General features: G+C 41.6%; 1 protein-coding gene across 1 annotated transcript in view; it reads right to left on the bottom strand.

Annotated features, from left to right (window-relative positions):
* LOC135500177 (ankyrin repeat domain-containing protein 29-like) overlaps positions 1–14,667 on the bottom strand; it is a 651,767-nt gene that overhangs the window by 171,062 nt on the left and 466,038 nt on the right. The gene's annotated exons all lie outside the window — the stretch shown is intronic.

Here is a 14,667-nt window from a genome sequence, read left to right as displayed (position 1 = left end):
CATGATTATCATCCTCATTGGCACATTTTGAAATCTTGGAACTTCCTTTGTCTATGCCAAAGAATCCATTTTGATTTGAATAACTGTATTCAAAAAAATTGATTGATTTTTTTCTCACAATTTGTGAATTGTGTGAGTTAGACCACTCTTGCATTGACAACTTTGGCATTTGAACTATGAATTGAGTGGGACTAAGTCATGTAATTTATCATAAAAATAACTTTAATTAACTAAAGTCAACCAGTTTAGAAAGTGGAACTAAATTCAATGTAGACCATTATTGCACAAAGAGATTTCACACTCTGGATTTCTGCTATTGGTCTAACTCAAAAATTTACAAAAGTGGAGTTAGACCACTATTGCCCTGATCGAGGGGCTCAATGTAAGTATGGCCAAATTACGTGTTCAACAATTGGAATTGTATACCTCACAACACTTTGCGCCTTAATATATATAGCTGTTTATTTCGTACTACAAAAAGTACATGAAATTCGTGGTGCATAACAAAGGTAGTGCACGGTGCAGGAAAAACAAATACACGAGAAATAACCCACTTAGGGGCCTAAATTACTTAAAAGTACATAGTTGTCTACAACATATACAATATTGCTACCTACCACTAATCACCCGATACACAATAAACTAATTATGTCAATAATTTCTGATCGATTTAAGATCTCATTGCCCGTATCCCTCATACCAAGTACTCCCAGATGTGAACACCCTCCATTTAAGCAATTCATCATGAGCATAATAAACCAGCTGCTTTTGCATTAGATCCTGAGCCTTCCTATCGCATCCATATTTGTGACACAGATGAGTGAAAGTATTCCCATGAGAGGACCGGCCACCATTAAGAGTAAGCATTAGACATTTCTGAATCAATCTATTGTTGAATTTCACGAGAAGATTAAGGAATTTGATAATCCTTTTCTCCAGGTGGTTAATGTTTGTCAAAACAAACTCATCGATGGGAAAATTAACCGATTTCTAATCTCTATAACCAAGAAACTGGGGTTCCAAACCACAAAACTATCAAATATCAAATTAGATAACAATTACACGAAATTAGAAAAATTTGAAGAAAACAAAAATGTGATTTCTAAACTTGTTGACGTTTGACCACAAACGACAAGATATATTTTGTATTTTTTCCTACGATTTTTGTTTTTTACCCCAAGCGTGAAATTAAATTTGCTAAAAAAGTCCTTGTAGTCGGTCAAAATTGACAAAATATGAATATCTCATCAGATGACAACTGGAACATTATGCTACCCTTTGATGGTCAATTAAGCACCGACAACATACTTAATTGCTAACCACAAAAATATGTGATGATGTGGAGTAGAAAAACTAATTTCGAAAATTATCATTCTCAAATCAGTGCCATCACTACTTCTCAAAACTGCCGAAGGGTAAAAGATAAAACATATCGCTTTTCATATCAATGTTGTATCTGACACTGTATCTAAATAGTTTTATAGAAATCAGTGATTTGAATTTGGCGGTTGTTCTAAATCGGAGCATTTGTAATGGCTATCTTCAGGTGATCGAAGAAGTTCCAGTTAATGTGTGGAATTCGCTTGGGTCAACGGGTGACCCAAGAGAGCGCTGTCCCAAAATGCGTCTTTCGGAATGGGAGATGGCTTTGATATTGAAACCAAACGTTCCCTAGTTGCCTGACTCTGATATGGCCGAGCTGGGTCAATTATCGGAAGCCTCTTATCCACCTCACATATATGCACACGAACCTTACCCAAAGGAAGCGTTTATTCCAACTGCCAAAGTTGAAATTACCGACATTCGATGGGACTTGCACATCATTGAAATCTTTTAGGGCCACTATTGAAGCGGCATTTTCTCCGTGCAAACTACGCATGAAATACAATTACATCAAGGGGCAGTTAACGGGCACAGCAACTGACGCCGTTGCTGGTCTTCAACTTGAAAGTACTGGTAAAAATCCTGAAAGAACGCTTCGGACAACACCGAAAAATCATTCGATCACATGTGAATAACCTCTTGGAAATGCCAGGCCCAGCAGGGCATAATAATGCTCTCCGGGCATTCCACAACCGAGCAATGATGAGACATACGGTCCCTTGAAAACCACAACGTTTATGTCTACCAATGCGCTCCCTTTATCGTACCAATCATTGAAAAGAAACTACCAAAATTCTGCCGGGAAAAGATGGAAACTTCGAGACAACAGGATGCCTTTGACTTCAAGCGATTCATTAATTCATTGGCAGAACAGCTTGAGAACGTCGGAGAACGCGCGGATGCTCCTTTACATTCGGATAATACTCATAGGAAAAGTATGCAAATTCGAAATACAAGCCAGAAAGGAAATAAAGTTTCAGTGGATTCATTTGTAAGTGTTCCCGCCAGACCCAAGAAGTGTCAGTTTTGGAACTCCGGTAATTCTTGTTTTGAGTGTACACTATCGCCAGCTGACTGATACAGTGCCGTTTTCAACAAACGCCTTTGCAATAACTGCCTAAGAACCTCTCACATCGCTAAGGAATGCAGCAACCAGAGCAAATGTCACACTTGTGGTAAAAAATCCCACTGCAGTTTTCACGCATCTTTTAAACAGAAGTATGGAAATCCAAGTTACACAGTAATGTGCGCCATATCTCAAAAGTATTCAGACGTACAGAAAGCAGAATCTAAAACAACAAACATGAACTCTAAAAAATGCGCTGCCAACAGGCCTTCCTCACTTCTGTTGGAAACCGGATATGTTACCTTGCAGAATAAGGCGATCGAAATCAAAGTAGGAGTGTTGATTGAGAGAGGAAATATATATTCATACATTCGCAGGAACACAGCAGAAAAACTCAACTACATTAACTATACTCTAGTTTCGTCTTTCTAAGGTACCTTCCATATATTCATGCCGGTAATTAGGCCTCAGCCCCAAGTTACCATTACAATGGATCATTCAGTTCTATTCAACATCACTGACCAATGTGAATGGCCGAACTGCATGCCGTTTGCACCGGCCGCGACGAGACGGTCAATGCACATGTCCCGGGAAATGTCAGTTTCATTCAAGGGTTTATTCCAAAATCGGCAAATGGGTTGATTCATACAGAGTGTGCCAGAAAAACAATCTTCAACATTTTAATGTCTCGTTTAGAAAGCCCCATTTCAGCATCCAGACCTACAACTTGATGTGGATATCGGATTGACCTACCTCTTATTGAGTCCCAAATTAATTAGTGAAATTAATTTACTACAGAGAAAATTGAACTTCATAAAATTTAAAATTTAGTAGGCCCTGTGCCTTGCTTTTGCCAGACGCGATGTAAACGATTATTTCATGGCTTTATGGCACACGTTGTCACTTTCTTCTATTAAAAACATGTATAGGCATCCTAGGCCTATAAAGGCTTAACGCCGATGACCACTCGCCCCCAGACAAACAGTCAATATGGAACAAGAAGAACCCTTGAGAAAACGGCGAAGGAGCTATTCGATATCCGAGAAAATAGCGTACTTGCGGGACCTTGAGACAGGGCTATTGAATGGAACAGTCGAAAGCATGATCGAGTTTGCCGAACATTACAAGATCCCAGTTTTAACGTTGAGAAAGTGGAACCTTGAAGACCTGGAAGAGAAAGAGCGCGAAGGTCGCGGCAAGGACAGGACAGTCAAAGAGCGACTGGTGGGTCAATGGCCGGTAGTCGAGGAGCGTGTTTACCAATGGTACCAGCGGCTGAGGGAGAGGAGGCTGCCTGTTGCGATCCAGGACATACAAGCCAGTGCTATGACGATTTTTGAAGACTGGTGGAATCAGTTGCCGGACGAACAAAGACAAGGCTTCATAGAGTCCGGACTACACAGCACGTTTCCCACGCTTCTGCCGGATGGGTAGAAGCATTCATGAAGAGAAAGTATATCTCTCTCCGGAAAGTGAATATGAGTACCAGCACTCTGTCGGCTGACGCTGCCCAACGTGTCAAGGTCTTCCGCGACGACGTGACGCAGACGATCGATCAGTTTCAGATTGCCTTGCAATTCCTCTTCAATATGGACCAGACGTTTGCACTGTTCGAGTATCGTCCTTTGTATACAGCCAACGCCAGGGGAGCCAAGTCGGTTGACGTGCGGACGTCACGATCCAACACCAAGCTGGGTTGTACGGTGACCCTTACCATCACCGCGACGGGAGTATATAAAGTTATAGGCGCACATCACTTTTCCGAGGACTGGTTTCGTCCGACAACTGGCAGCCCTGCAAGAGGAGGACTTGCCTGCAAACATTATTATAACCTCCTCCGCTACAGGTTGGATGAAGGAGGAGACTGCCAATCATTGGTTAGATGAAGTATTCGAGCCATACATCACCACACAAGATACCGATCAATTTCTTCTCCTCGTGGATGGGTACAGAGTGCACCGCACGGAGAATTTCGGTCTCCGAGTGACAGAATTGGGAGGCATCCTCAATTTTATCCCGGCATGCTGTACGTCTCTGGCACAACCCCTCGATGTTGCCGTGATGAAATCCTTTAAGAACAATTTGCGGAAGACGTGGAAAGCCTGGAAAAATGACAACACCCAAGATGACGGGACCTGTGAACGTATTGGGCTGCGTGAAGTAGTTAATATCGTGAGTGAGGCTTTGGAAGCTGTACCTCCGCAAGTAATTGAGAGTGGATTCGAGTCGGCCTTGTTCAGGGCAACCCCAATTGACGCCGGACCAAGAGGAGGAGGAAATTGGGCTTGAGTTTGTCAACATTCTGGAGGAGGAAATAGAAATGGACTTAATTTATTGCGACTCAGCATTGGTTGTACGGATTTTTCCGATTCGAACTTGAACATTTTTTTTAACCATCCTGTACGTATAATGACACTTTCCTTCAACTGAATCAGTCGATAAGCCTGATCATCAAAGGGATATTCATTTCATGTTTCGTCATATTAGGCCTTTTAGCACGGTGTGGGTTCGAACCGGATCGAGGAAGGTTTGCTTATTTTTTGCACGCTGATTGAAACTGGCCACAATGACCAAAGGCTCATTTGTGGGTGTAGAAAACATCCGAACCTTCCTCGATCCGTTTCGAACCCGCACCATGTAAAAAGGCCTTTTGACTATGGACAATCTGCTCAATTAAGAGAAATGTGTCAGTTACACCGATGAACTTCATTATACTTCCCTGCCTTGCCCGGCGCCATCCAATCATGTTCCAGATGGTGTTTGCCCTGTATGTTGGAGGCGGGCTAACCTGGGCTTAATGAAGGTACCTTAGAAAGACGAAACTAGAGTATTAACAATCAGTCAGTGTTAATGCCTCGGAGGCCACAGTTCAAAATTTTTCAAAATATGTGTATATTACAAGATTGTAAAATGGGAAATGCAGGATAACATCTGCAAATCATCTCACCCCTCCCCGACTTTGAAATCAACATCTTACATTTGCAGATTTTCAAAGAATGACATCGGTCGGAATCGCCGAAGTCATAAAACCACGCGTACACGTTATGTGTTGTCATGCAATCAGCCACCATCCAAGAAATCTACAATTTGCCTGTCTAAGCAAACTGTTCAAAGACATCACACAGCAACCGAATCCATCAAAACAACTCATATTTTGTACTCATGAGTTGGCCAGGGCAACAGGTTGACCACAAAACTATCACCGCAACAATCTAGTCAAAACCTTAAGAAAACTACACCTGGCCTGACTAGGTAACATGTTAAAAGACATCACGCAGCAACCGACAAAACAACTCAAATGGTTGCTACTACTAACCCCATCAATCAGCGTGGATGTAGAACATGTAAGGAGTACAGACACACAGCGGACATTGAAAGCCAGTTAGCAAATAACTGCAGTGACGCTGAATTCACTACTGTGGATATCATGATTGGATGTGATCATGCTTTCCAGTTCCTAGAGAAGCGATTAGTGAAAGGGGACGGGCCGACAATACATTATTCAAATTTAGGGTGTTTTGTGTCAGGGCCATTGTTCCCCGTCAAATTCGAACACTCCATAATCGCATCAGCAGATCAAATTAACCAAAACGAGGAGAATAGCATGGAGAATAACGATCCGGAGATTCAAGTACTCCAAGATTTCGTCAAAGGCAGCACTATTCTACAAACATATGAGAATGATAAAAACTTCGATGAACAGTTTAAATCGGACTTTATGCAGAAAATCAGGTTCAATGATGGACACTATTTGGTCCCATTACCATGGAGATCAGACTACGCTGAGCTACTCACTAACAAAAGGGAATGCGAAGCCAGGCTACGCCAAGTCATGGCAAGACTACGTAAGTTAAACCTAATAACTATTCCCAAGCAGAGTCTTTCGAATAGCAAGAGTCTTTTATTTGAAAGACTCTGACCCAAGTAATGCAGGAAAACACTGAAAAGGGCTTCATTTCGGAGGACAACCCAGATGATGGTGAAACCGGTAACTACATGTACCTGCCGCTTTTTCCCGAACTTCGTCACAGTGAAACAACTCCCTTGAGAATCGTTTTCAGCGCCAGTAGTGACAGCCGATCGCTCAACTCATGCTTATATGAATGACCCAATATGTTACAGGATCTCAATGAACTTTTTATGCTCCTCCTGACCAAACAGATCGGTCTGTCTGCAGACATCGCTCGGGCCTTTTTGGCTATACAGTTACTAGAATCGGAGACGAAGTGGGTTCAATTCCTCTGGCACAAATAGAATGATGTCTCGAAAGAACTTGTTATGTGTAAATCACTGTAATACCGTGATATTCGGAAATGTTTCCCGCCCATTCGCCTTGGCTATTACTGTTCACAACCATCTGTCAAGTTAATACTCAAGTCGCCAAGGATATGTAAACCGAATCAGATCAGGTAGCATTGGATTATTTCCAGGAGTCTTGTTCAATCTGCGCCAATTGAGTTCAAACTCGGAAACACTCGATCAAAGAATCAGAGCGGAAGGATCATCGTGGGGGTGCTTGGATTAAAATGGAATACCAAATCTGACCAGATCCAAATCGCGGAAAAGGATCTCACCTCATCAGGAGAACTTACTAAACGGAAAGTAACCTCTCTTCGACCCGCTAGGTATTGTAGCACCGCTTGCAGTCCCTGCTAAGACTTATGTCAACGAACTGTGGAGAGGAAATAAAAGCTGGGATGAACACTTATCAATTACTGTGGCTGCAGCTCTTATATTTTGTTTCCTTTTGTTACCATGGTCACAGGTTACCTCTTCAGTCTACCTCCAGTCAGGTGCCTGTTCACTCACTCATGTTTTCTTTGTCTTTCAGTGTATCTTTACACTTACAAATTAGTTCCAAGTTTTATTGCCTTCAGTATTGCAAATGCGGTCTAAGGTTTCATATTTTCAGAGGGTTTTTGTAGAGTGATAATTTCGGCACTTTTTTTGTGCAACATCTCTTGTCTATTGAACTTTATGCTTAAACTTGATCACTAAAACAAAGGAGTCTGGGCTTTTGCCAATGTAGCTAGGAGGAGTGTTCTGTTACGATACTTTCCTCCTTACCTAATTTCGATTTTCGTACTTCCCAGTTCAAGTTTATAGTCATCACGAGGTAAATACTTTACTTATTGTTTATAGCACCCTCAAGTCACATCTTGACTGACTGGCATTATTTCCTTTCTGAATTATCAATGTTTTAATGATGCCAATGATAAGCATCTTCAACTTATGACTGACCTACATTGTAGATACGCCCCCTTTACTGGGCCAGGATTTTGGTCTCAAAATTACTTCATGTATATATAATTCAGTAACATTCAAACTGGGCCTAAATGATCTTGACCATTGCTAGATTTGTTTCCTTAAGTTTCAAGTGTCATTTAATTTGGATTTATGCTATTTTAGAGCCTGTGAAATCACAGAGCCAGCCACATGTAATGCGTCTAGCTTAGTCCAGATGGCAGCACTGTATAGGATATGTTTTGATACTTGAATATCTACACGAGTCATCTGTAACCTCAAGATGCTATAGCTTCTCACTTTATGCCAACAAGTAAGACTTTTCCTTGTTTTGTAATTGCAGTTTTTTACGGCACTTGTTGCTGTACTACTATGATGTTCGAGAATAAAGGACACATCAAGTGGCAGTTAATAGAAAACCTCGTAGTTAGCCTTGAATCTTGAGCTGCAGGATTTACAATTACCGAAAGTCAAAAGTGGGAAACCATTAAACAGGATTCCCTTTCTCTCACGCACATGCTATCTATTTCATGCTGGTTTGGATGTGACACCAGCAAACCGTTACAAATCGTAATATTCTTTGACGCATGTCCTACCACCGTCATTGGCTCAATCGCTTATGCCAAACAGAACAATGAATTTGAACTCATCGGCTCGAAAAACAAAGTCATCTCGGAGAAGAATGCGAATTTTACAGTCCCTTAGCTGGAACTGATGGCCATGGTCTTAGGAGTAAATTATGCAAAGACTTTGCGAAATGCCTACAGCACTCAGTATGCAACAATCCAAGCGATATAATGCACAGACTCGGAAATAGCACTTTATTGGCTCCGATCCAATAAAAAACTGAAGCAGTTTGTACATAACCGCCTGCAAACAATACGTCAGAATTCAGACGTGGCTTCTTGGCATCATGTGTCAACCAATGAAAACGCTGCCGATATCTTGTCAGGTCGTGCGATACATCCGGAACTGAAGGATTCATCATGGCTACAGAGACCTGCATGGCAACGCGGAGGAAATATGGATTACAAATCTTCAAAACGAACACTATTGCCACGTTAAGGATTTCTTGAAATTGGAGCAAATAGGAAGGAGCAAGCTGCCCTCTCTACCCACAAGCTGCCCTCTCTACCCCGGTAGGCTAACTAATTCAGACGTCAGCTCAGACAGGAAGTACCCAATTCTCCTGCCTAATCAATCCTACATAGCAACGCTCATCATCCGGAATGCCCAGCACAACGTGGTACACTACGGCTTAATTATGGTCCACCATGGCTTATAATCGGGAAAAATACTGGGTCACATGGAATGCGCTCAACCGTTGAATAAATCATCGGACATTGTGTAATCTGTAAGAAAGTGTCTGGACGTCCACATCTGACTCCCATCGCGCCAGACGTTCGGATTAACGACTTGTCAGCTTTCAAGTCCACTGCTGTAGACTTTACATCACAGCTCTACGCGCGAATAAAGGACTCGACACACAAAGTTTATATTTGTCTCTTTACGTGTTGCACCACGCGAGGCAGAAATCTAGAAATCACGCCACACTTTTATGTTGAATCATTTCGTAGAGCTTTCAGACGTTTCACTTAACGCTTTGACTGCCCTGCCTCATTTACTGTGACAATGCTTAAACGCTTACAAGCGCCGACACCGAGCTGAAACGGCTATACAACATTGTGAGAACAGAACAATTTCAAAACCACACTTTCTGAGAAAGGAATAGCCTTCAAATATGCAGGCCACCTGGTTCGTTGGCGTTTATGAGAGACTGATTGGTGTGACCAAACTGGCGCTTAAAAAAACTTTGCGCAAATCACTTGTTCCAATGGACGAGTTTCGAAATCTCGTTAAAAAAGTCCAAGAAACGGTAAATAGCACAACACTCACGTTTCTGTCAGCAGATCCAATTGAACTGAAAGCTATTATCGCGAACTATCTTATGTACGGACATGATATGTCATCGTTGCCTCACGAAAATATTAAGGATGACTTGGATATAACATAATGCCGGTAGAGATAAAGTCGATAAATTGGTGTACAAACGCGTGAAATGTCTTTAAACGTTCAGGAAACGTTTCCCATGACGAGTACTGCACGAGGCGATTTTTTTCTGCTAAAATACAAATCATGTATTTTGACCAAGAGCTACTACTAGTGAATAGGTGCTGAAGTGCACGTGTCTATAAAGTATACTCAAATCCACTGTCAACAGGTCTCAATGTATAGAGTAATTAAGCCGATAGCACAAAAGGTGAGCATTAATTTAGGCAAAAGTCATTGAAGAGGTGTGGAATTTGTGGTTGTTAGGTGTAATTATATGCGTGCTAATTGCAAGGGGCATACACAGAATCTATTAATCATTTTTTATGGTTTCGTAAGCTTAGAGTTGCATAGGGCCCTATGTGAACTATTAAAAATGGATTAAATAATCATCTTTTTATAAGATTAACGCAGCGGGGAATGACATGAATTATGCCTTTCCTGAATCTCAGTCAAGGGTCATGTTATTGCCGCTGGAGCCAATAATGTATACAGTGGTTCCCTGAGCAAATCCTTTGGGATAAACCTAAGTACTTAATCATAGTAGCTAATTTTGACGAGTGCGATTGCGCACATCACCATGGATTACTGGCGGGCTGCCCTGTTTTAGCTTGTTACTCCCACCATAGTCTCTGGTTCTCACCATGCATTGGTGGCCTGCAAGCACAGTTTCAGTGCGTCGAGGGGGTGAGGAGACAGATTTATCCGTTTCTAGTCTTCTGATAGAGTTCGATGACGAAGACGATGAAGCTGGTGTGTAGCAGTAACAGGCTGATCTGCAGCATCCAAGGAGTTCCACCATAACGCAGCGCACAATCATTTATGTTATCCAGTTCAGGTTGTTGGTGAGCAAGCGAATAGGCAGGTTGATTTCCCATTTGATTTGCACTGGAGCCTTTGTTAGTTATTTCGAGTTTTCAGACGCGTTGGGTGTTTTCCTTTCGTAAGACGTGTCAACATCATCAAACATGATCCTATGGATGCCGGGGACCTTTGATTGAACATCACTTTCATCATCAGGCACATTGCATAATTACCGCTTTTACAAAGGTTCTGAATATCTTCTGTTTTGAGCGTCAAGATTCCATATTTTTCCGCTTGTCATTTAAATCCTTGTTCGTGTCTGGCATCTCGACCACACTGACGTCTGCTTTCAGTTGCTTCAGATCATTACGAAGTTTCGAGACACCCGGATATCCTTGATAACGTTGAAATGCAAGTTTGAATTAGTCTCGCCTTAGCGAGTTATGCTCGTTAAGCTTTTCGGTTTTCTTTTCCCTTTATTTCACTGATATATTTATTCTTTTTGTCTAACTCAGTCTCAAGGACGCTGTTCTCGAGTTGTAACTCGTTAAGTTGAGTCTGCAGACTGTCGTTAATGGCATAAGTTTTTGATATTTTGAGAAGAAGTCACGATAGCATTGTACGATAGTATTTCGATACTACATGCAGTTTGGCTCTGTTCGGCTCTGTTTCACCTAAGAGAGGGTTTCCTCAATAAGACGCACAGACTGAAAAAGCACCGCATTGTCGGATAGAATGGACCAAACCGCAGGCTATTGTTTGTGAAGTCGTTTGTGGTTAGTTTTGATACAGATTGATCAGTTTCATCAGACATGAAAGTATTTACATTGTACACCCGAGATTATACATGTCTGACATGATCACTCAGCTGATTCACGTCATAAGATTAGTGAGTTTCCCTTAGTGCAGATGGCAGCACCTTCTTGTCTGTTACATTGTGTTGGTCAGCATCCCCTGATTACATGTAAGGTAAATGGGGTAGAGCCCCTTTTTCACCGATAACTTTGGTTACGCGAGAGATTTCCAGACAGATTCACTAAAACTGGCCAGCATCTTGTAGTGGCACCTCTTCCAATTTTACAACCTGCAATGCAATTTAGTGCATTTTTTATGTATGAGGAAATTTTTTTTCACAGGTCTGCGGTCTTTATTGGTAATAAAGCTTTCAATTTTATTCCAATCTAGGTTGATGACGCGATTTTGCTGGTATCAAACGATATTTATTGAACACATTAAGTGATATTCGATGCAATCACTTCGCAACAATTTAAATAATATCGTCGCAAATCAGCCTGATTTTAAACTGGTGTAAAAACACAAAGTTCTATCTATCACCTTCGTTGTACAGTACACCTTGTGTCAGACAACAGCTTGTGAAATTCTGAATTGACTGACGGTCTTGTCGTGTGCCATTAAAAACTGTAGTTTCAGTGGTTATGGGTCATGCATCAACCCCAACTATAGTTGGCACCACTCCTTAACGGCAATGCAATGTACCATGAGAAATGCTGCTGTCTAGTCAATGGTGTGGCTTAACCAGAGACCTTTGAAATATTAAAGGGAAGTGCCCGGGAAAAAAAGGGGAGTTTTGCACGGCCCGGTCAAAACCCTAGGCGGGAATAAGGTTTCATTGATAAATATAAGGAGTTTCAAGGCCCCCAAATCACTTGTAAGGTTCAATAGATACTGGCATTTCATTGGTTTACCGTTTGCGTATCATTTACATACGCTTATCTTGAAAAATATGACAATATTTACGATCACGTTATTGATTTTTGCAACATTTTCGGTAACGCGCCCCTTGCGGATCTGTAAGGTACCATTCGGATGCTTGAAAATGCCTCGTCTCGTCGATTCGCTCGCGGATAAACGCATCAGGTCCCATCTCCGCTTCACTCATGTTCATTGCCCGCAATTCTGGCAAATATCTTGAGTCGTCATGGTTGTCAAACAAGTCTTGGATAATATGCTGCTCCATTTCTTCTGTACTGTTCGGATCAGGGGCCTCGCTCTCCACCGGCGACTCGAAATCCATACTACTATTCTCTCCATTTTCCATTTTCTCCTCTCTCCAACTCACTACTATCGCTATTGACTGCGTAACATACACTAACATTCTTTCGCTATCATTGCTAACTTCATTTACTAGAACACTGGCCTCTTTGTAGGCGATTATGTAACCCATAGTGGAAACATCTGACAGCGCCGCCCGGCATGATCCACGTGCTACTGGCATATTTATAACTCGTAGTCAATAAGGTTGTAAAAATATGCAAATGAGATGCCGTATATGGAAACCATGACGTCACTAAGCAGTTCTTATTTCTGCTACGGGTGGCGCTGTTGCTTGCTTCTGGAGGCGCTATTCAACCTCTTTAACATTATTTCGATATAATTTAGATAAACTAGTATGAAACCTCAAATGTTGGTACATAAAAGGTTAACATTGTTTCTAAATCGGATGGATTTATGATCAAATAATACAATTCGGGTATACGCATTAAAAAAAACTAGCATTTTCATGATTTATGACAGGATATATTGAGCTATTCATAGGGGCTACATGCAAATCCCCCGAGCTAACGGGCTACAAATACTCCGAGGGTACCTTGGTCAGAAAAGTGTTTCTGAAAAATTTACCTTTAATAATGAAATCAAATGCCGCATACACCACAACATTCTCTACACTCAATACTGATCACCAGAATCAAGTTTCAAATGTATATCAATGCTCTGCAAGTGTGGAAAAGTCAGACCTGCAAACATTTCGATCCCAACTTTATTTGTGGACGTGGCTGATTTGTTTACTTCTTATAGCCAAAGTTCTTACATAATTTGTTGCATAATCCAAAACTATCTATGTTGCGATACTCAAGAATCACCTCTTTCATATCAATGCTTGGGTTGGCTGAATAATTACATGGTTACCGGAATATGAATCAAAAACATTTCCAGGAGCTACAATTAGACCGGGGCTACAAATACCCCATTTTACCTTATTATATGATCATGTTTCATCCTTCTTGTAAGACGGCTTCTGTGCATTAAAGCCTGTAGTTAACATCTGTGTTTATCTCTTGATTTCTCATCTTCATAGTCGTGGACACTCCACTAAACAGGGTGGCAGCGGTGAAAGTGACTGGACATTATGTTAAAACTGTGATCCTTGAGATATACAATTGCGCACAAAACCGCGAAATTCTGACGGGTTGACCTGCCTTAGCTTGTCACTCATACTACAGTCCCTGGTTCTTACCATGCACTGGTTGCTTGCAAGGACAGTTTCAATGCGTGGAGGGGGTGAGGAATCAGTCTCGCCTGGCGGGGTATCGGTCGGGTGGCAGATGTATCCATTTCTAGTCTTCCGATAGACTTCAATGACGAAGATGATGACGACGTTTCCTGCAGCAGCAGGTGTGTAGCAGCAACAGGTCGATCTGCGGCATCCGAGGAATTCCGCCATGACGCACGATCAGTTATATTATCAAGTTTAGCTGGTCGGTGAGTAATCGAATACGTTAGTTGATTTCCCCTCTGATTTGCATTGGAGCCCTTGTTCGTATCCTTCGAGTTTTCAGACGCGTTGGGTGTTTTCCTTTTGTTAGACGAATTAGCCTCATCAACCATGGTCCTATGGATGCCGGAGAGCTTTGGCTGGACATCACTTTCATCATCGGCCTTTTTCGTATTTTTCCGAATGTCATTTAAATCCCTGCTCGTCTCTGGCATCTCGATCGCACTGACGTCTGCTTTCAGTTGCTTCAGATCATGACGAAGTTTCAAGACATCTGAATGTCCTTGATTGCGTTTAAATGCAAGTTTGAATTAGTGTCGCGTTAGTGACTTATGCTTATTACACCGTTTTCTAAACTTTTCGGTTTTCTTTTCCCTTTATTTCACATATATATTTATTCTTTTTTTCTAACTCAGACTTAAGGACGATGTTCTCGTGTTGTAACTCGTAAAGTTGAGTCTGCAGACTGTCGTTAACGGCGTCGGTTTTTGATGATTTTGAGCAGAAGTCACGATAGCATTGTACGATAGTTTTTCGTGATTACATGCAGCTTGCTTTTTCATGTTTTTGCATTGCTGTAACGCCACGTAAAAATGTGTGAGCTATA

Source organism: Lineus longissimus, chromosome 16 (assembly GCF_910592395.1).
Source record: "Lineus longissimus chromosome 16, tnLinLong1.2, whole genome shotgun sequence".
In the NCBI taxonomy this organism is placed as follows: Eukaryota; Metazoa; Nemertea; class Pilidiophora; order Heteronemertea; family Lineidae; genus Lineus; species Lineus longissimus.
Note: the sequence above shows the minus strand (reverse complement) of the source record. Positions and strands in the feature narration are given on the sequence as shown.